The 22,958-nt window shown below is 32.5% G+C and overlaps 1 pseudogene; it reads right to left on the reverse strand.

Moving 5' to 3' along the window:
* Nucleotides 1-2,033: 2,033 nt before the first annotated feature.
* The window catches only part of LOC121487132, a 169,538-nt pseudogene continuing 148,613 nt past the window's right edge, over nucleotides 2,034-22,958 (reverse strand).

Here is a 22,958-nt window from a genome sequence, read left to right on the forward strand (position 1 = left end):
AAAGGGTTGATCTTAGGATCATGGACTAAGCACAGTTTCAATGTACTCAACGTACAAGATAATGCCAATTGCTTCCCAATAAGATGTATCGATTCATATTCACATCACCAGACTGCAACATTCACACTGATGCATGCTTTTGTTAATACTTGTTGTTGCCATGACTTACTATTTACAATTAAGTACTTTTCCTAATTACTAATAAAACTAAGCATCTTTGAATATGTATATTGTCATTTATGTTTCCTTTTCAGCTTTCTGTTGGCCTGCGTTTGGATCTCTTTGTCTTTAGTGTGCTGAAGATGGGCTGTGTGCTAGGAATGTCTTTTTTTTAATTATATGAAAACAGATGATGCATATGATGTAAGGGTCCTGAGATTATGTTCTGTAACAAGTATATTAATAACCAACTAAATAAGACAATATCAAGTATTCATAAAAATTTTGTAGAAAATTAGAATAAGTTAAATCAGGATAATTATAGATATTACTTACTGAAAGGGAGACAGGGAATAATAATTCTGAGGGCTGAGGTAGATCATCAGTAATTCTCCATGGGTTAGTGATTTTTAAAAATTTTTGTTTATTTAAGGAATATAAAGCTATTTACTGACCACTGTCTACCAGCATTTACAATAAATAAAACAAACAAGAGTTAAGTAACTTTCTGATTACTACAAAGTTAATGTTTTTCCTGCTTAACCAGTAGCTCAAATCCTGACAAGATTGAGCCTACATGTAAGGAATGAGTTGGGGTAAAGAAAAAATATGCAGAAGATTACAGAAGTTTTTTCACTCATTTATTCTAGCAGGTACTAAATTGGCAACATTTCTAACCATCTGATTATGATTAGGTTCACCTGAATGAAGTCTTAGATAAGCCATGGTCATGACCTTTTAGTCAATATAGCACAGGGATTTCAACTTCTTGTAAAGGAAGTTTCACTAGAAGAATGTCCATTTAACTAAGTTTTGCATACCCAATTAAAACAAATCAGAACTTGTCTAGTTTTCTCATTTGGGTGGGGAGGTTGTTGGTAGTGACAGAATTTTCATTTCACGGATCTTGCAGATTAAGTTGCATTATTTAAATGACTGTAGATATGAGGGCACCGGGGTGGCTCAGTCAGTTAAGCATCTGACTCAGTTTGGACTCAGGTCATGAATGACCTCAAGAGTCATGAGATTGAGGCCTGCATGGGGTTCCACGCTCAGTGCAGAGTCTGCTTGAGATTCTCTCCCTCTTCCTTGGCCCTTCTCCCCACTTGTGCTCTCATTCTCTCTCTAAAGTGAAATAAATGAAATCTTTAAAAAAACAATTGACTATAGATATGGATATGGGCCTGATATAGCTGCTTTTAAATTGTCCAAATTAAATTGTCCAATTAATTACAAAATTTGAAAGGCTAAGGCTTCAGGAAAAACTTCAATTTAACTTTAGATGATTTATTTCTTAGATTGCTGAAAATGACAGCATCTCAGAATCACAGATTTATCCATAGTTATAAAATGCTGTTTTTGTTTTGGTGAATGTTTAAAAAAGAAAAGAAGAAAGAAAGAAAAAGAAGGAAATAAAGAAAGAGAAAAGTATAGAAAAGGAAGGAAAAGAAAACTATTTACATATGTATTTTTATACACACACACACACACACACACACACACAACCAAATAAAGAAAGAAAAACACGGGAATTAAACACAATTTGATGAACAACTATGAAGATTTACCCAAACATTTATAAAAGATGTTTTCTAATGCAAGAGAGTAATACACAATGGTCTGAAACATTTTTTTCTGATAAATGAAGCAACTACAGAAAGCTTTTATTTGTTCAAAGTAACCAGTGCTATATATGCAAAAAAACCTCCAAAACTCCCCCAATACTACTTCAAAATGAACATATCAAACATGATTGTCATTAGAATGTTATTTCTTCACACTAATAATAAAAATCCAAGATGCAGATTTATATATATATATATGTATATGTATGTATACATACATATATATGTATATATAGCAAAGGCAAACAATTATTGAGCTTTATCTTCTGGACAAGAATGCCAGGTTAGTCTCTTTTCATAAAAAGGCAATTACAATTTAAGGACACTTCAAATATGCCTCTCTTGCTAGCACCAAGTCAACCTCATCTGAATCTCCTCATTTTCATGAGAAACATTAATTCTCCACTGCCATCTGTGGCACCAATTACTAGTTCAGGATCAAGACATTTAACAAAGCCTCTTGTTTTATCAGAAGCATCTCTTTTCTTCTTCGATTTACTATCATCAGACTCACCATCAGATAAAGATTGTCTTTTTGTACCATCTTTTCTGTACCGTTTTTTTGAGGATTAAGAAATGCTTCAGGGCGCCTGGGTGGTGCAGTAGGTAGAGCATCCGACTCTTGATTTCAGCTCAGGTCCTAGTCTCAGGGTGGTGAAATGGAGCCCCTCCATAGCTACAAGCTCAGCATAGAGTCTGCTTGAAATTCTCTCTCCTTCTCCCTCTGCCCCTCCTGCTTGTGCTTTCTCTCTCTCTCTCAAATAAATAAATCTTTAAAAAAAAAGGAAAGAAAATAAATGCTTCAGTTCACTGGACAATCTCAATTTTCTTCAGGTTCCCAAGTATTGTCAGTACCTGTAAATCTCTTCTATTTCAGGAAATACCCCACCTTACCATTCACTACATGTGAACCCACTACTGTTTCCATCACAAATTCTTCTTCTTCTATTCTTTTACTCTTTCCATTGTTTCTTTCCCACTTTTTGCAACATAGTTTTGTTGGAGGCTATTTTTGTTGTAGATTTGAAAAGCTATTCATTCACCACCTCCGTGCTGCTCCAGGTCCCTGGTCTGTGACATCTCCAGCACTGTGTTCCTCATGCTCTAGCCACTTCCCATAGTTTAGTTAAAAATGTAAGATCTTATTACTAGTGCTAGATTTTTTTAATTCTTCCTCAAACAAAAAAATGATACTTCTTGGTTCAATGTGTATTAAAAGCAAAGATTCTGCTGTTCTTACTCTATTCAGTTATTTAGTATTCAAATATCTTTCTTTAATTTAATACATATCTGAATAACAGGTTGAAAATTTCAATTACTAGCATCTAATAATGATGCATATTTAATTTTATGTGGTACTACTAGACCAACATAAGTTGTTTGTTCTTCCAAAAGTTCATGACCAAGATTTATCATAATGTAAGTAAATAAAATATAGCCTCATTTTTTTCATGTAGGTATAATACATGGAAAATTGCATTACCTAGCATGCATGGCTACAAGGTCCCTTTCTTTTTGTATTCTGGTTTCTATAATGTCATAGTGTGTTCTGTGTCCCACAAGTTATGATTTTTAGAAGTAAATACTAAAATGGAATTTGACCTACAGAATGTTTATGGGGAATAAAGAGCGCTGGGCAAAGGAAAAAGCTGAACTGCGATGCAGGCTCAACAAAGCCTTGATCAGTCATATAAGGGGAGATTTGGAGCACATATAGCCCATCACAAAAGTCTCACATTGGGCCAAAATAGTGAGTGAGGCCTTTGTGTTCCCACCTCAATTCGTCATTGAAGGTGAGATGCTCAGTTGGCATAACCTTTATATATGAGTCTCTGCAGGAAAGGTATATCCTAAAAAAGAAAAAAAAAAAGAGAAAAAAAAAGGAAAGGTATATCCTGGTGGTCAGCTAAAGGCTGTTTGCTGACAAGTAGGGTAATAATTTCCTTAAAAGAAGATCTAAGGAGTGCATTTCCATGTCCATTCCAATGTGTTGTTACAAGTGATATTCTAGGTGAAAAATTGTGCTTCAAGAATCAGTCAGTATGTGAGGACAGAACAGAATCTCAAGATAAAGGCAAAATTTTAACTATGTAATATCATTCTGGCCAATTGAATGGATACACTTCCAGTTGTTCCTGCAATAAATAATAATTTCATCATATAGAATCTTAACATCATGGTTAAATTTTTTTCTCCTTGGGATCCCTGGGTGGCTCAGCAATTTAGTGCCTGCTTTCATCCCTGAGTGTGATCCTGGAGTCCCAGGATTGAGTCCCACATCAGGCTCCCTGCATGGAGCCTGCTTCTCCCTCTGCTTGTGTCTCTGCCTCTCTCTCTCTCTCTCTCTGTGTCTCTCATGAATAAATAAATAAAACTCTTAAAAATAAATAAATTTTTTTCTCCTTTAATTTCTTTAGATTTTTGCTTCACTGTATACTTTTATTTTGTATTGCAAATGGGTATAACACCAATTTGGTTTTTTTTAATTTTAACAAACTTAATAGTATGTGCCTTAAGACTTTTATTTTATTTTGCAATGATGACATGAATAAATAAATTTTTATTAATTATTCTGATTCTTGAACAGTCATTTGATATGAAGATTCCAGTTCATCTTCCATCAATGAAACGAATTTCTGAATTACTTGATTTTGTTTTTAGTCCCTTCACTTGGTTTAGTAAGTACTTCAAATGTCCTTATTTTATAGGTTTTGGATATCTTCAAACACCCCACATTAATTTAGAAAAACACACTGGAATTGAGATAGTCTCAATAATTAAAAAACATATTGGTAGGAATAAAAGGATCCAAGTCAGAAAGTGTTTAAACCTCTAAACTGAGAATGCTATCACTGATTGCTTATTCACCTAAAGCATTCAATTTAGGAACTGGACTGAACCTCATCCCCTTATCACCCTACCCTTTTATGAAACCTTCAATAGAATTTTATACCCAGCTAAAAAATATCATTCAAAATTAAAGGCAAAATAAAGATATTCATTTTTTTTCCTTCTCTCTCTCTCTCTCTCTTTTTCTCTCCCTCAACAGACAAGTACAAGCATTAGTCACCAGTAGCAAAACACTACTAAAATAGTACAAGAAGTTCTTCAGGTTGAATAAAAAATAACCTCACATGGACTGAAGGAGGCATAAGAATAATTAGGTTCGGCAAAATGGTAAGTAAATGAGTAAATATAAGATACAAAGATAAATTGCATGTTTAAAGCAATAAATCTCAAATATTAACATGCACCAACACCATATATAAGAATTCATCTACACTGCAACATTGCTAAAGATGACAGAATAGAGACACAATATTATTATCAGTAATATGTCCATTCAAATTGTGAAATTTATATATCTAAAACCAAATGGATGATTCTAATTATTAGTCTACCAATAATCCCATAAATTAAAGATATTTAGTTAAGTTAATCAGGTTTACAGAGAGTTGGTATATTTAATTTGTGTTCCATAGTCTCTTTGGATACAGCATAATTCGGCAAATCTGTTTATGGTCCATAGGTCCCTTTATGTAAGTTTAAAGAAATAATAGCATGAAAGCATCCAGGAAACACTGTTAGTTTATCTTATTAGTGTGGCACAAAACATCCATGCTCAATACTTAAATAGCTGCGTATTAGGAACAATATTAATATTTAGTTTTACAAGTTACACTTCACCATACTTATATTTACTCTCCTTGTTTACTTTTTTGAAAATAAGATTCTACTTTTTTTAAGATAGCATACTTTACAATTTTTCTAGTCCATAACTCTTTAAATAATATTTAGGACACCAAATGTATAGAATGCATGTATATTAAATATTATTAATCATTTTTATTAATATATAGAGAGGTGAACTCTAAAACTTGAATAGATCTTTCATAATAATGATTCTTATTTGCAGTAAAGTCATCCTGATACAGACCCAGACAAAATCATTACATTCATTAAAAACAAACATAATTACAACAACAACTAAAGATAGAACTGGTAGTATTTTTTGAAACTTCAATTTTTGAAGGAATTTTAAATATATTCCCAATTTAATCATATGATTAATACTATGATGTTAGTATTATTATTCTAAATATTATTATTCTAATTCTGTTCCTAAAATAATTGAGCACTAAAATGTTAAGTAAATTCTTTTGGAGCTAGGATTTATGTATGAGCTTCCTATGCTTCCTCAAATGAAAAATTATTTGTAGTGAACTTTAGGACCCCTGAAATTCCATGTTATCTTTGTGAAATAATTTTCTAGATATATAAAATTATATAATTACCTAAAAATACAAATAAGACAAAATTAAAGAAAATAGATACTCTAATTTTGGGTATACCAGTATTAAATTCTGTTTTTTTTTTCAAGACCAAAGGGCTAAAGAAAATAAAACATATTGTACTTGAAAACATCAAAGAGCTTTCAAAAAATTAATATATAAGTTTTTATAGTGTCTTCTGTGATTAGTGGTTTCTGTCAACTTTCAATAAAGACAAGCTGCAATACAAAACAGTGAGACACTGTGAATTCACACCATCTTTTCTCTAAAGAAAGTTCATAACTTGCAATACCTTTTGGGTTTGTCTGTAAGGATAGATATCACATAAAATTTCAGTAGCAATATTTGAGATAAAAATGAAAAGAGAAATAGTTTTGAAATTAACTTTAAAAATAGTTTCTGTTATGAATATTTTATGGAAAGCAGTTCCACCAATTAGCTTCTAGGTGTGCAGAGACTTGATAGCTGGATGCTGCCTGAGGCACATATGACATTAGAAAAATAAATCAGCTCTGAAGAATTCAGAGGACAGATTCAAACATGAACATAGATTAAGTCACACAAAAATGAAAGGACTGAAGTATGGAGTTCTTTAAAATTTGCAATGAGATTGTAAACTCAATTCTCAGTTGCTCAGACTGTGTAATTGCTTGGATATACGCATATGAGAAGACTTAGAGCCAGATGTTGATCTTTTATTCTCACCCTATGGATTCTGTCCTTTCTTTGAATTTATTACTGATTCCTTCAAAGTAAATGTTCACTGGGGGTTAGATGAGAGCTGAAAACCAGGCACATAATTATGTTCATGACTCTTGGTATCAGAGGATTTGGCAAATGCCTTTTTCCTATTTGAATCTTCTCAGTAGCTTTTATTGGCTTTTGTACCAATAGCTAGAGAATTGATTTAAAATTTTTTTTTAATTTTATTTATTTATGATAGGCACACAGTGAGAGAGAGAAGCAGAGACACAGGCAGAGGGAGAAGCAGGCTCCATGCACCGGAAGCCCGACGTGGGATTCGATCCCGGGTCTCCAGGATCGCGCCCTGGGCCAAAGGCAGGCGCCAAACTGCTGCGCCACCCAGGGATCCCGAGAATTGATTTTAAGTTAATCCAAAGAAGCATACCAAAATCATGTAAATATTTCAGATGTTTTATGTAATTTGCATCATTTTTTAAAATCTATGAATCTAATGATGAGTGAGTCTAGGAGATCCATTTTCTTTCCCTCTACCCCCATCCCATCATTGCACTGGTAATAGAAGAGTCAACCGTTAAATATTTCAATCTTATGTGGAATTTATTATGGTGTGTTAGAATTCTTATTCTCTGTTAACCTAGCTTTCTTTTCATTTACACTTTTTAATGTCAATACAAATGATCACTTTGGGGCACCTGGGTGGTTCAGTGGTTGAGGGTCTGCTTATGGTTCGGGTCATAATCCCAGGGTCCTGGGATTGAGTCCCACATCAGGCTCCCTGCAAGGAATCTGCTTCTCTCTATGCCTATGTCTCTGCCTCTCTCTGTGTCTCTCATGATTATATATATATATATGTGTGTGTGTGTGTGTGTGTGTGTGTGTGTGTGTGTGTGTATTATTCTTGGTAGTTTACTCACTGCTTGCTTACCCATTTACATCATGTTGTCCAAATCCCAGGAATATCATTTATCTATGATATAATTTCATTAACATTCTAAAGTGCAACCACAAAATAAAATGTCTCTTTTTGTGACTATTATTGGAAAGGGGTATTATAATACAACAGGTGTGGAACTATTAGAATGTTGAAATCTACCATAAGCATTTTTCAGATTCACTTGTTCAGCAACTATTTACAAAACCCTAACATGTACAGGCTAGTCCATTAGGAGCTGGAGATACACTAAGAAAATCAGACACAGTCCCTACTCTCACAAAACTTGAAGTATAATGGAAGAAGGCATTAATTCAATAATCATATTAATATATAGCCTCCTACTCTTATGATAAACGCTAAAGAGGAGAATCAGACAAATGTGACAAAGTATGATGCAAATTAATGCAATCTGATAAATAAAGCAAGGCTTTTATTTGATAAAATGGCACTTGAGTTGAAAATTAGCCAACTTAATTAAGGGGGATATTCATAGGAGGTTGCTTTTCACATACGTTGTACAAATGTCTTATGCAGGAGTGGGTTTGGAACAGTAAAAAATAAAATATTTCATGAGTAGAATTTGAAAACAAGTGAAACTAATGAGCAACAATATCCTAGAGACAGACATTCCAGCTAAGTAGGGCACAGAATTGTATTAAATATTTGGACCTTTACCTGAAGAGTAATGGGAACCAATTAAGAGTTTTAAGCAGAGGTTTGAACAAAATTTAGAAAGACCAGTTTTTCTGGACCCTTCACCAAACTTTTGCTAAGCCTTTTTTTTTTTTGTAATTACATGAAAATCTTCTATTTTCTTATGTGACAATTTGTTTCATATATTTTTACTCATCATGAGTAAGATAAAATCTGCTAAGGCTATTCCTTATTCTTAATACCTGTTAAATTCCTTATTCTTAATAACCACTAAACTTTCATGTTCTTCAGAATAGGAGTCACAACTAACTATGAAAAGTAGGGCACATATTTTAGTTTTTTTAAATGTTTCAATCCATTTGGACAACCTCCCATAGGTCCTCCTATATCTAGTGCTCTTCTCCTAAATATCTTTATTCGTATACACAAATCTATTTCTTTTTTTTAAATTTTTTTATTATTATTTATTTATGATAGTCATACAGAGAGAGAGAGAGAGGCAGAGACACAGGCAGAGGGAGAAGCAGGCTCCATGCACCGGGAGCCTGACGTGGGATTCGATCCCGGGTCTCCAGGATCGCGCCCTGGGCCAAAGGCAGGCGCCAAACCGCTGCGCCACCCAGGGATCCCCACAAATCTATTTCTTACTCCAAAATTAGTTTTCCTCTCATAAGTTAATGTACTTATTTATTTAAATCCTGTTATTTCTGGCAATTGCTGGCTCAATAACCATAGGTTTTGACAATGACCTTCAATCAGGTCAATATTCTAAATGTGTGACTCTCACTATTGAAGGAGACTTTTAAAAGGACTTCTAATCCTTCCTAGCCTACAAGTATTTCTAATATAGTGCTATATGAAGAAATACTTCTTAACCCTTTCTCTCTTTTCATTATTACACAAGGCATAAGAGATAATACTGACTGGACTAATATTCTTTATGTGACTAGTGTGGATTCAGAAAAAAATTAATTAAATTATATGTCCTTAAAATAATTTACTAGGCATGAATTTTAGCTATCTGTATTTTAAGAAATAAGAAATACTTTAGTATTACCATATAAAAAATTAACTCAAAATGGATCAAGTACCTAAATACAAGACCTATAAAGAATTGAACTCTTAGAAGAAACATGGGACAAAGCCTCATGGCACTGGATTTGAGGATGATTTATTGGATTTGATGCCAAAGGCACTTCACTATGAACAAAATGAGGTTCATGAAAATATTAAAAATTTGTGCATCAAAAGAGTAAAAAGGTAATCTACAGAATGGGAGAAAATATTTGTAAATTTTTATTAGATAAGGATTAATATCCAGAAAATAGAAAACTTAACTACAACAACAAAAACTCAATTAGAAAATAATCAAAAGATTTGAAGAGACATGTTTCCAAAGAAGGCATACACATAGTCAATAAGTATGTTTTCAACAACACTGATAATTAGGGAAATACAAATGAAAACTGCAATAAGATGCCACATCATATCCATTAGGATTGTTCTTATCAAGAAAACAGAGAACACATATTGGAAAAGAGGTGGATAAACTTCACCCTTGTGCATTGCCGGTGCAAATGTAAAATGGTATAGCCATTATGCAAAAATAGTACAATTTTATCAAAAAATTAAAAATAGAATTACCATATGATCCAGTAATTCCACTCTGGGGTACATACTGAAAATAATTAAAAGGCAGGTAATGAAATATTCATACTCCTATGTTCAAGCAGCATTATTCACAATGGCCAAATGAAGCATAGAAGCAACTCAAGTGCCCACAGATAAATGAATGCATAAGCAAGATGTAACATATATGTACACATTCCTCAGGGAAGGATCTAGATCAGTGTTTCTCTAAAAGTGGCCCCTGCATCATCAGTAGAAGTTAGAAACTTGTTATAAATGCAAATTTAGGAACCTTATTCTAAAGGGTTAGAAGCTATGAGGAGGTAGACCAGAAATCAGTGTTTTAAACAATCCCCTATATCATTATTTCGCATGCTAAAGTTTAAGGATCACTGATATGAGTAGACTTATGTTTCCCTTCAGCAAAACCTATTTTTATCCTTTTGCCCTTGCCTTTGATCAAAAGTATTTATTTTTTTCTTGCTGGGGGTTGGAGGTAAGTTAAATTCTATGAACTTAAATAATTTGTGGTATATAGCATTTCCTACTAGTATAAACTATACTCTATTGGAATTTACACACATATTTTACTTTCTGAAAATCAACTTGACTACCTATTAACCAAAAATACTCATATCTATTTCTCTGGAACAAACTGTAAATATAAATCATGTGATGAACATTTTCTCCTATAAGTCTCTAACTTTGAAAGACAGCAGTCAACTTACAAAATCATTCTAAACTTAATTCACTTTTTGGAACTCTTTCTAATGCAAAAATAATATAATCACCATATACTAACAAAAGAAAAAATACATTATTAACATAAAAATATTTTCTTTGGTTAAATTTTTGTCATAATTCAATTTTCAGTTTTATTCTATACATTATTCTACACTATTTGTAGTTAAATTGTTTTTGCTATTTTATCTCTACATATGGATTTTATCAGGATAATTTCCATGGCAACGAGTACAGGTTTTCAGCAAATAATAGCTTTGAAGATGCTATGGCTTTGGGTCTGTGTTTTGGGTTATTCCATTAACCCTAAGAGACTTTTTTATTTAGTTTTTCTTGGAAGGACTTAATTTGAAGAACTAAAGTAAAGATCAGATGCAAACTAGAATAGATGCATCATTTTCTTGGAGATATAATGCCTATAGAGGCATGCTTGCATCTTGTTTTACAAGATGAATAATTTAAGACTAAATCAAACCAATTATTTCCAGATATGGTTGATATTTAAAAAATATTCTCTTCCCACTGATAAATATGGATTCATTCACATTTTCCTTCACAAATGCTTATGCCATTAATAAAGCCATCTTGTTTACTCTAAAGCAAGAAAATCAGAGTATATTTACGCAATAGGTGCTTTAAATTAAAATTTTTATTTTAAAATGTTTTCATTTTTATTCTCATATATAAATGTAGTATGATATAGTTATAGGTAATAATTCTTATTTTTATTTTTTCAGGAAATGTATGTTAAGTTTTTCAATATGTGGCCACAACTGAGAAAAACACTGAACACAGAATAATAAACAAGCAGACACGGGCTTTGATTTCATGAAGTTTAAAATCTAGAGGGAGGCATTCTATTAATGTGGTATTATAATCTAATTTTACATCAGTGTATACCAGTGTGATTTTTGTCTTTTATTGTGAGAGCAGATAACTGAAGTAAATGGTAAGATTTGATAGCATTACACACAGTGAAGTAGTATAGATCCATAAATCTGTTAAAGTCTAGACAGTGCTTCAAGGACTTCATAAGCGAAATCTGTGGCATATATAACCAGTACATAAATTGCTGCCTTATTTGAGAGAATAATTTGAACAACATAAAAATAGTAACCCTTTCAAATATTCCTACATTTCTGTGTCTTTTTCTCTGCATATGCTTGATACCATGATGCAGGTCTAGACTACAGCCTTTAGATCTTCTTCCCTGTATTTTCTAGACTATTGTATCAGTTGCAGTAATCTTCATATACTTGGTTGATGGAATGAACCATTTCCTTGATTTCTTTGTAAATCATAGTAATTATGTCAGGTGGAGTAAAAGAATTTTAATTCTTTTAATACTTATTCCCGAAAAAAAACTCTACTTTTGTGTTCTTATATGCAAATTAATGACTTCTGAAAAATGATTCTTTAGTTTGAAAGAACACTGATACTAAAACCATGAACATAAATAATAGTCCTTATCAATTAAATGCATAGTTATATCCTTGGAAGCCTTTTAAAATCCTAATTTTTATGGTCAAATATACCACGGCATATGTATACAAAACCATAAAGAAAGAAATAATGAAATGCTAACATAAAAATATTATGTAACTTTTGTCTTATCCCTAATAGTTTAGAAATCAATTACACAGAGTAGACATGAATTCATTTTGTTGAACTCTCTTGGGATCTAAACAAATGGTGTGAGATTAAACTATGATAATTACTTTAATCATATGATTTTTGAAACCCTAGCAAGACTCAGATTTTAAAATAGGAATTAAATATAAGTAGAAATTACCATTTAAAAAAGGATGCCTGGATGGCTCAGTTGGTTAAACTTTAGCCTTTGGATCAGGTCATGATCTCAGGGTCCTGGGATCAAACCTCTCATTAGGCTCCTGTTAAGTGGGGAGTCTGTCCCACCCAACCTCTCCTCATGATCTCTCTCTCTTTCAAATAAAATCTTTAAAAAAATAAAAACATATTAAAATGTTCTACTTAATTTTAATAGGGGAGATGCAAAATATTATAAGAAATACAACTTTGTATTCAGTACGTTGGTGAAATTTACAGTTTCACAGTACTAAAAACTGGCAAACAGAATATAATGGGAGATTGTAATATATTGATATTTGAAAGTAGAAGTTTCTAGAAACATTGGAGAAAATTAGACATTATCTTGGAAAGTTGAAGATGTGCAATCTCTGAGTCACTTATCCCTTATTTATGTACATTCAATAGAGACATTCATAATCACACACCAAAATTTTTGAAGCTATTGATATTAAAAGTGTTTGCAATAGCAGAAACCTAGAAACCAATCGAATGCCCATAAATGCAAGAATGGATAAATTTTAGACACAAGAATAAGGATCTTTCATGGAATGGCAGAAAGTAACCATTTGTCTTCTGGCACTTGGTATAACGAGGCATCATAACAGTTTATTGTAGCAATATAAAAAAAATTCCTTTAGTGTGTCTTGGTGGGTATGATATTGAAAATGGGAGTATTTAATGCAATTATTACAAGCATCTAGGTGAAAGATGAAAGCCTATAAAAAAAGGACTAAAGAGAAAAAACATGATAGTGGATATGTTTATAGAAGGAAAGAAGGAAAATTTATAGAAATATGTAATAGCTGGTTGTGATGGGGAAAATAATAAAATGGTTATAACCCTTAGTTGTTTGAATTATGTGATCATATGTTCTACTTCTAATTATAACCTCTTCTACAGAAGGAAGATTTCTAAATAAGGCATGTGATTGTGAATTTAGATAAATTAGTACACAAATTTACTGATGAAATGGATATCTAATTTACAGATGAGTAATTCGCAATTTAATACTGGCTATCAATCAATTCCCAATGGGTTACTGACTAGAGTTTATATTAGGGAAATACAAATATCAAGGGAGGTTTAAGTAATTTGTTTATTCGACTACTTTGATCATCCTTCTTAATCTACTTTATGCTTCTAGACTCTGGAAGAATGATTTAAATGGGGACATGTTTACTTCCTTCAGAGTTTATGTGATATTAAGTTAAGAAAAGCATAATATTAAATGTATTTACTAGTTTATTCCTGGAATAGGTTTTCAAAGTTGAGAAATGGCTAGAGATAGATAAAGGCATACAATGACTGCCTTATATGACTGTTTATACCTATCTCCAGTGTTTTCCTTTTTATAAATATTTGAGATCCCTGATATTTGAAAGCTACTGAATCTCTGAACTGGAAATGTATTTTAGTGATCCTTCTCCCCAATTCTACCTTTGACCTGGAACTGAGGATCATATTGTGAAAATTTTGTACAATTGGATTCACTGGTTAATTCTAGGAAGAAATTTTATTGACCCTCTATAATCTCTTTCAGAAGAAAGAAGTAAAGGTAATACTTCCTAATTCATTCTACAAGGCCCATATTACCCAATACATAAACAGACAAATAAATTACAAGTAAAGAAAAATAGAGACCAGTATATTTCGTGAACATATATGCAAAAACCCTTAACAAAATATTAGAGAATTGAATCCAAAATAGTATTTAAAAGGATATACAATCAGGTAGGATTTATTCTAGGTATGCAATATGAGTTCAACATTCAAAAAAACAACTAATGTAATACATCACATCAAGGAACTAAAAAAGAAAAAAATCATATGATCATCTCAATATGTACAGAAAAAAACATTTGAGAAAATTCATCATCAATTTATGATAAAAACTCAGGAAACTAGTAATATGGGAAAATTTTCTCAACTTGATAAAGAGTATTTGTAAAAATCCTACAGTTAACAATATAATTAATGGTAAAAAACTTGAAGCTTTCCTACTAAAATCTGGTACAAAGCAAGGATGTCCCCTCTTACCACTCCTTTTTCAACATCTTACTGGAAGTTCTTGCTAATGCAATAGAACAAGAAAAGTAAACAAATGTATACAGAGTGGGAAGAAAGACATAATACTGTCTTTGTTCACAGATGACATGATTATCTACATAGAAAATCCAAATGAATCAACAACAACAACAAAAAACTTTTCTGGAACTAATAAATGATTATAGCAAAATTGCAGGATACAAGGTTAAAATAAAAATGTCAATTGACTTCCTATATCTGAACAATGAACAAGTGGATTTAAAATGAAAAACAGAATTCTACTTACATGAACACTCCTCAAAAATGAAATATTTAAGTATATCTAAGAATATGCATAAGAACTATGGGATAAAACTGCAAATGTCTTATGAACAAAATGAAAAAAAAAAACTAAATAAATGGGAAAATATTCCAAGCCATGGATAGGAGAATTGAATATTATTAAAATGTCAATTCTTCGCAACTTGATCTATGGATTCTATGCAATCTAAATAAAAATCCCAGCAGGTTATTTTATGGATATGGACCAATTAATTCTTTTTATTTATTTATTTTTATTTTTTTGGACAAATTAATTCTACGTAAATGTGGAGATGCAAAGATTCTTAACAGCCAATACAATACTGAAGAACAAAGTTGGAGGACTGACACTACCTGACTTCAAGACTTACATAACTCTATAGTAATCAAGACTGCGTACTATTGGCAAAAGAATACACAGATAAATAGAACAGTTTAGACAGTCCAGATACAGACCCATATAAATAATATCAACTGTTCTTTGACAAAGGAGCCAAGACAATAACAAGGATTGTCTTTTCTATTAAGAGTTTCGGAGCAATTGGACATCTGCATGAAGACACATAAATCTAGACAACAATAATATACCATTTAGAAAAATTAATTGAAAATGGATCACAGACCTAACTATATAATGTGAAATTCTAAAACTCCTAGAAGATAATATAGGAGAAAATCTAGATGACCATGGATATGGTAATACCTTTTTAGATCCAATACCAAAAACATGATACATGAAAGAAATAACTGATAAGATAGACATCATTAAAATTAAAAACTTCTGCTCCATGAAAGACAATATCAAGAGAATTAAGACAAGCTACAGCCTTGGAGAAAATATTTGCAAAAGGCATATCTGATAAAGAATTTTTATTAAAAATACATACAAATAACTTTTAAAACTCAACAGTAGGAAAACAACAACCTGATTAATAATTGGGACAAAGATCTTAAGAGATACCTTGCCAGGGACTCCTGGGTGGCTCTGCAATTGAGCGTCTGTCTGCCTTTGGCTCAGGGCATGACCCCAGAGTCCCGGGATTGAGTCCCACATCTGCTCCCTGCGTGGAGCCTGCTTCTCCCTCTGCCTGTGTCTCTGCCTCTCTCTCTGTGTGTCTCTCATGAATGAATACATAAAATTGAAAAAAAAAATTTCAATTTTTTTGAAAAAAAAAATTTCTAAAGATTCTATTCTTTAGTTCAAGGAACTAAAAAAGAAAAAAATCATATGATCATCTCAATATGTACAGAAAAAAACATTTGAGAAAATTCATCATCAATTTATGATAAGAACTCAGGAAACTAGTAATATGGGAAAATATGACAATATTTTGGCAAAGAAGATACAAAGAAGGCAAATAAGCATAAGAGAAGGTTCTCAACATCACACGTTATCAGGGAAATGCAAATTAAAACAGTGAGATACCATCACACACCTGTTAGCATGGCTAAAATCCAGAACATTGACTGCCATATTCTTATACACTGCTGGTGGGAATGCAAAATTGTATATCCATTTTGGGGCAGCGTGGGTGGCTCAGTGGTTTAGCGCTGCCTTCAGCCCAAGGCGTGATCCTGGAGACCCAGGATCAAGTCCTGAATCGGGCTCCCTGAGTGGAGCCTTCTTCTCCTTCTGCCTCTGTCTCTGCCTCTCTGTCTCTCTCTCTGTCTTTCATGAATAAATTAAAATTCTTTTTAAAAAAGTGGTATATCCATTTTGGAAAACAATCTGATGGTTTAGGACAAAACTAAACATACTCTTACCATTTTATCCAGCAATCATGCTCTTTGGAATTTTTCTGAAGGAGTTGGAAATTTATGTCCACCTGGTGTTTATAAAACATGTTGATGTTTATCAAAATGGATGTGTAAAGCAGTTTTATCCATAATGCCGAAACTTGGAAGCAGCCAAGATACCCTTCAGTCGATTAATGGATTAATGAACCGTGGTACCATGCAGCCAATAAAATATTATTCAGTGCTAAAAAGAAGTCATGAAAAGACATAGATTAAGTAAGACACTTATTACTAAGTGAAAGAAGCCAATCTGAGAAAGTTACATACTTCATGATTCTAACTATATGATATTTTGGAAAACACACAACTATGAAGGCAATACAAAGATCAGTGGTTGGTTGTCAGAAGTGGTGGGGGGAGGAATAAACAGGCAGAGCATAGGGAATTTTCAGACATTGAAAATACTATATATGATAAGATAATGACAAATATATGTTGTTATGCATTTGTCCAAATTCATAGAATCTTTAGGTAAACATTAAATTCAGGGTGATAATGATGTATCACTGTAGGTTCACCAACTGTAATAAATGTATCATACCAGTGAGTGATATTGATAATGGGGTGAACCTAAAATTCTTATTACAAATTAATTATAAAAATTTTTTATAACGGGATGTTTTTATATGATTCTATCAAACTGAAAATAAAACCGTACTGGTAAATATACCAAGTCAGTCTCTGAAAAATGAATGAAGACAATATGTTTCTTTGCGGGTATAGACAGGACAATTCTAAATTATCAGGGAAATCTTTACCATCATTTATATTATATCATACATATTATACCATATACATTATATTTCATATATATATTTAACAAAAAAATGAATGTAGTATTAGTATTTGGTAACTGTTTTCCAGATTTAAGTAGACAGTTCCTCAATGAGGCTAAACAAAGCAAACTTTCCTGTGGAGTTTCTTATACATACTATTTCCAAATGTTAATCAGCTAGCTATTCCTAGTCTGATACCAAGAGAAGCTAAATGGAAAACTGTTCCACAATTTTCCTCAAACATTGTTAAAAACTCCATATCAGAAAGGCAATCGATATACATTAATTGTAATCTGCTGTGCCCTCACACCAACACCCCCTAGAACTGGGCCAGCTTCTCTCTAGAAATATTCTTCTTCTTGGATTTTATAATACCATAAAATGCCATTTTAATTTTTCCTGTTATTTTTTTAGATACTCCTTAGTATTTTGTCAGTTCCTCCTTTTTTTTTTTTTTTTAAGATTTCATTTATTTGAGAGAGAGAGAGAACACTAGAGAGACACAGCAAGCACACTTAGGGGCAGCGGGAGAGGGAGAAGCAGACACCCGCTGAACAGGAAGCTCGATGTGGGGCTCTATCTCAGGACCCTGGACCACAACCCAAGCTACAGGCAGACACTTAATCAACTAAGCCACCCAGGTGCCCCTTATTAGTTTCTTATCAATACATTCATTATTAGAGGTTTCCTGGGATTTATACTTACCCTTTTTTTTTCTTTTCACTCTGCATCTACTCTCATTGACTCAATTATAATCTATATGAAAAATACATCATACTTATATCTACAGCTAATATCTATCCAGGGCCTGGGCATGTAGCTTGCTTTAACATTCACCTTTAGATATCTCACAGGCATTTCCTATTTAACATAATTTTCTCCTGCAAACATAATGCTTTTTCTGTTCTGCCTAAATCAGGAAATTATACCATTACCCAATTTCCTTAATCCAAAACCTAGAATTATTCTTGATCCTTTCTCTCCTTTCTTATCAATTTTACAAATCCAGTATATTCTGCTCCATTTAACTCTCTGAAACTATATTCTTCTTCACTGTGAAGTGACCATCATATTTTTCTGTGGATTACTGTAATATTCTTAATTGGTCTTTCACATCAACTCCTGTTCCTTATGATTTATCCTTCAGCTATGATCACCTTTATCAAATATAAGTCAGGGTTCTAATGTATAAAACAATTCACTGAGTTTCTGTTGATATTTCAACAGATCCAAAATCTAGCCAACAATGCTTTGCAACTAGACATCAGAGCTCCTCGTTCTTGGGGTATCATACCCTGGTACACACATCATGGACTCTCAGGCCTTCAGATTCAGACTGCATTATACTACTGGTTTTCCTTATTCCCTAGCATGTAGTGATGGCAGACTCAGGACTTCATTGCCACCAAAACCATGTGAGCCAATTCCTATAATAACACTCCTCATGTATTTCTCTGTGTATCCTCTTGGAACTATTTCTCTGGAGAATGCTGGCTAATACAATATGTTAGCTAGAGTGACCTACTTTTATTCATTCCTTTAATGGCCATGATTACTTCAAACTCTGGACAGGAATTCCTGTGCCTGAAAAGATATTACTTACTTCTATTGTTCCTTTATAAGTGTGCCTGCCTCAGGGCAAAGACTAATTTGGATTCTTTTATTAAATACTCCCACAGAATACCTAAGGCATCTTTTACGATAGTCATATATATATAGTATAATTTATAACTTTTTTATAAGAGTGGAAGCTTCATATTATCAGGGCATTGGTACTGGTTTTGTTCACAACTGTATTCTAATTACAGTGCTTAAAAGAACAAGGGGTAGTGGAAGGGAGGTGGGCAGGGGGACGGGGTGACTCGGTGACAGGCACTGAGGGGGGCACTTGATGGATGAGCACTGGGTGTTATGCTGTATGTTGGCAAATCGAACTCCAATAAAAAAATATACAAAAAAAAAAAGTTCTAGGCATTAAGTGAAAGGTAGTTGAATAAATGAATAAACAAAAATCTAGAGAAAAAAATCTGAAGTATTTCACTGAAGTCAATATATGTGTAAATTTGATATTAAAATTTACAAAAATTTGAAGTAAAGAAGTATTATATTTTATTATTCTGAAATTAATTCTAGTAGGGTGGGGCTTGTAACCATCAAGGTAAGAAAGAATGTACAAAATTTGGAAGAAATTAAAAATATAGTAATAATACTTCCAGGGCTTACAAGGAGAATTTATTTCAAGTTCATATATTTTTCAAGTTTTACTTCTGTTATTTATTAGTATTATTTAGACTGTACCACATAAATATATTTATATATTTTTAGTTCTTTACACATAAGTAAATGTCTCTAAAATTTCTCTTTTAATAAAAATGTTTAAATAGCCATAAATAGATATATATTTCTCTTTATCAAATGACTATTTTAATTCTACGTTTACTTTCAGCAGTTATCAATATTCCTTTGCATGCCATCTCAGGCTTCATGGGCAGTGAGTTCAAGAAATTGGAATCTTATAATGAAAACTTGTGCTTACTGCCCTACACTTATTAAATACCTAATGCAGTTAAGCAATTTAATGAATTTTTATTCAACGAATGTTCCTATAAATATCCAATCCTCTAGTAAATTGTTATTTTCAAGACACATCATAAATCTGTATTTTCTAGTCTTTCATCCTTTAAAATATCTTAGCCAGTAATATCTACCCTCTATGGCCATTTGTTTAGTATATATTCAGCGATGGTGTGGGGAAACAGAAAAAGAGAAGAAAACAGAAAAATAGATCACATATTACATATATAAATGTAAAATTATTAAATATTTCCTTAATGTTGAGTTAGCTGGATAAGGGTAGACATTTTGATTTTTTCAATCTTTTCTTATGAAAGCAGTGAGTTTCATACTGCTCAACATCATACTCTATTAATTGAATGTGTAAATCTTACTGCTTAAAATGACTTGATTTTCAAGTTCTTATATGGCTTAAAATATGTTTTTTATATTAGTGTGCATCATCTACTATTTTAATGTATTTTTGTTTTACTCTGGTTAATGCTGAAAAGGCTTTAAAAGACATTGATTTTATTTTATTCATTTATGTTTAAAGATTTTATTTATTTATTCATGAGAGACACAGAGAGAGAGACAGAGACACAGGTGGAAGGAGAGGCAGGCTCTCTGTGGGGAACCCGAAGTGAGACTTGATCCCAGGACCCGGGGATCACGCCCTGAGCCAAAGACAGACACTCAACCACTGAGCCACCCAGGTGGCCTAACATTGTATTTTATACTGATATTTTACATATGGGCTATATATTTTTGTAATTCCTTAAAATAAGTTACAAAAATTTCTAGGAGCTTATACTTAAAAGAATGCAGTATTTGTGTGAAAAGCAGGTGATTTTAGATATATTCAGTGCTTTATGCAATAGAATGGCATTTATATTTTTACAAAAGTTAGATATGAAGACTGGAAATCAGACGGGTAACACTTCATTTCTCCCTAAAACTCCTCTGAGAATCATGAATGAGTCCCTTGTAGCTAGCTCTATAAACCTGCAAGCTTCCTTCCTTTTATTTGAGATACTTGTCATAATGAATATTTTATTTCAGCAGCCTGAATAAAATCATCTCCTCATTCTCCAGTCCATATTGACTTTAAAATTTGCGTACACTTTTACTTTTAATATTTTTATTTATGATTTATTCTGTCTTTCCAAATGTATAGTAAAATGTAAATTTACATAAATACGTATGTACCACATGCAAAAAATTACTTACTTGAAGTAAATAAAAGTAACAAAATGATAGAAATATTAAATCATTTAGATATATCATAAACATGTATCTATACACATATGCACAAACATAGCCCCTCTTAGTTTACAGCGGCTAAATACATGAAGAAATTAAGTAAAAATAGGCAATTTCTGTTCCTTCAACTAATTGCAATTTGTAAAAGTCCAAACAGAAAGGTCTTTGAAATCTTAATAATTTTTCTTTCGGACTCAGAAAAATCTTTTAACTTTAAAATGTTAGCACCACAAAACATATCAATAAGATCCTAATGAAAAACTTAAAAGAGTAACTAGTTCAGAAATCTCTTTCTACTTCAAATTTTTTGGGTTTTGGTTTGGGGATTTTTTTTTTTTTCCAGCTGAAGAAATATAGAAATAAAGCTCAGGGTTTGCTCAGTGACATACTGAAGTCATACTGAGGATATAAACTTCATCCTACCAAAGAGATTACAGTGAAGACATGTTGTTTCATATTCAGCTTTTGTACTCAAACTTTAAATTCTAAAAAGGAGAAATGTTGTGTCTCAGTATGCCTTCCTCTCTCCTAGCAGCAGCAGTGGAATTCAAGCTGCTAACATCCTAAAATTCTTTTAAAAAGGGAGAGAACAAGATGAAGAAAAATGTTACAATGAAAATATATATGGAAACAAAATACCTATGTGTGATGAACACTGGTGCTATCTGTAAGTGCATCACTAAATTCTACTCCTGTAAAGTCGAAGTCTATATAACTACAGCCATCTAAAATGTCTGCGTGTGGGAAGTCCCAAAGATCTAATAGACTTAAAAATCAATTCCTACAATATGTTTTCAATCAAGCACAATTTGTTCTTCCCTTAATTGTATATCAAAATAATCTAAGTAATTGTTTCTTACCCATGGCAAAGCAAACTGTAAGTATAAAGAACAGCATAATGATAACTGGTACATGGAAATCACAATTATAGACAAGTTTTTGGAAAATATATTACCAACCGATTAGAGTATAAAAAAATCCCAATAATTATTGTTTATAACCAAATTAAAGAAAAAGACTTAATGTTGGAGAACTACCAAATAACACACCTAAATGAATATAAGGAAGTCATTTTCTTTGCTTCTTCCTATCAAAATACACATATTTATTGCAAAATATCACAAGTATATTGAATTTGACTAAAATAAATCACAAGAGTTACCAACCTTACAATTTTTTTAAAGTAAAAGTGGGAACATAATATTAAGGAGTACTTTTTTTTTTAAAGATTTTATTTATTTATTCATGAGAGACACAAACAGTGAGGCAGAGACATAGAGAGAAGCAGGCTCCATGCAGGGAGCCCAATGCAGAACTTGATCCCAGGATCCCAGGATCACGACCTCAGCCAAAGATAGACACTCAACCACTGAGTCACCCAGGTGCCCCTAAAGAGTACACTTAAAAAATTATTAGAAATCTATCAAATACAGTCCATTGCAGCAAGCGAGAATTCCAAACAGACTTCTCCTGAGTGTGGAGCCCCTCACAGGGCTGGATCCCATGACCCTGAGATCATGACACAAGCCAAAATCAAGAGTCAGCTGCCCCACTGACTGAACCTCCCAAGCACCTCAAACCATACAAAGTAATTTTACTATTCAATGGAAAAATTGTGGATGTTCTATGACCTTTAGCAAATTTTTGTTAAAAC

The sequence above is a fragment of the Vulpes lagopus genome, chromosome 3, assembly GCF_018345385.1.
Source record: "Vulpes lagopus strain Blue_001 chromosome 3, ASM1834538v1, whole genome shotgun sequence".
NCBI classification, from domain to species: Eukaryota; Metazoa; Chordata; class Mammalia; order Carnivora; family Canidae; genus Vulpes; species Vulpes lagopus.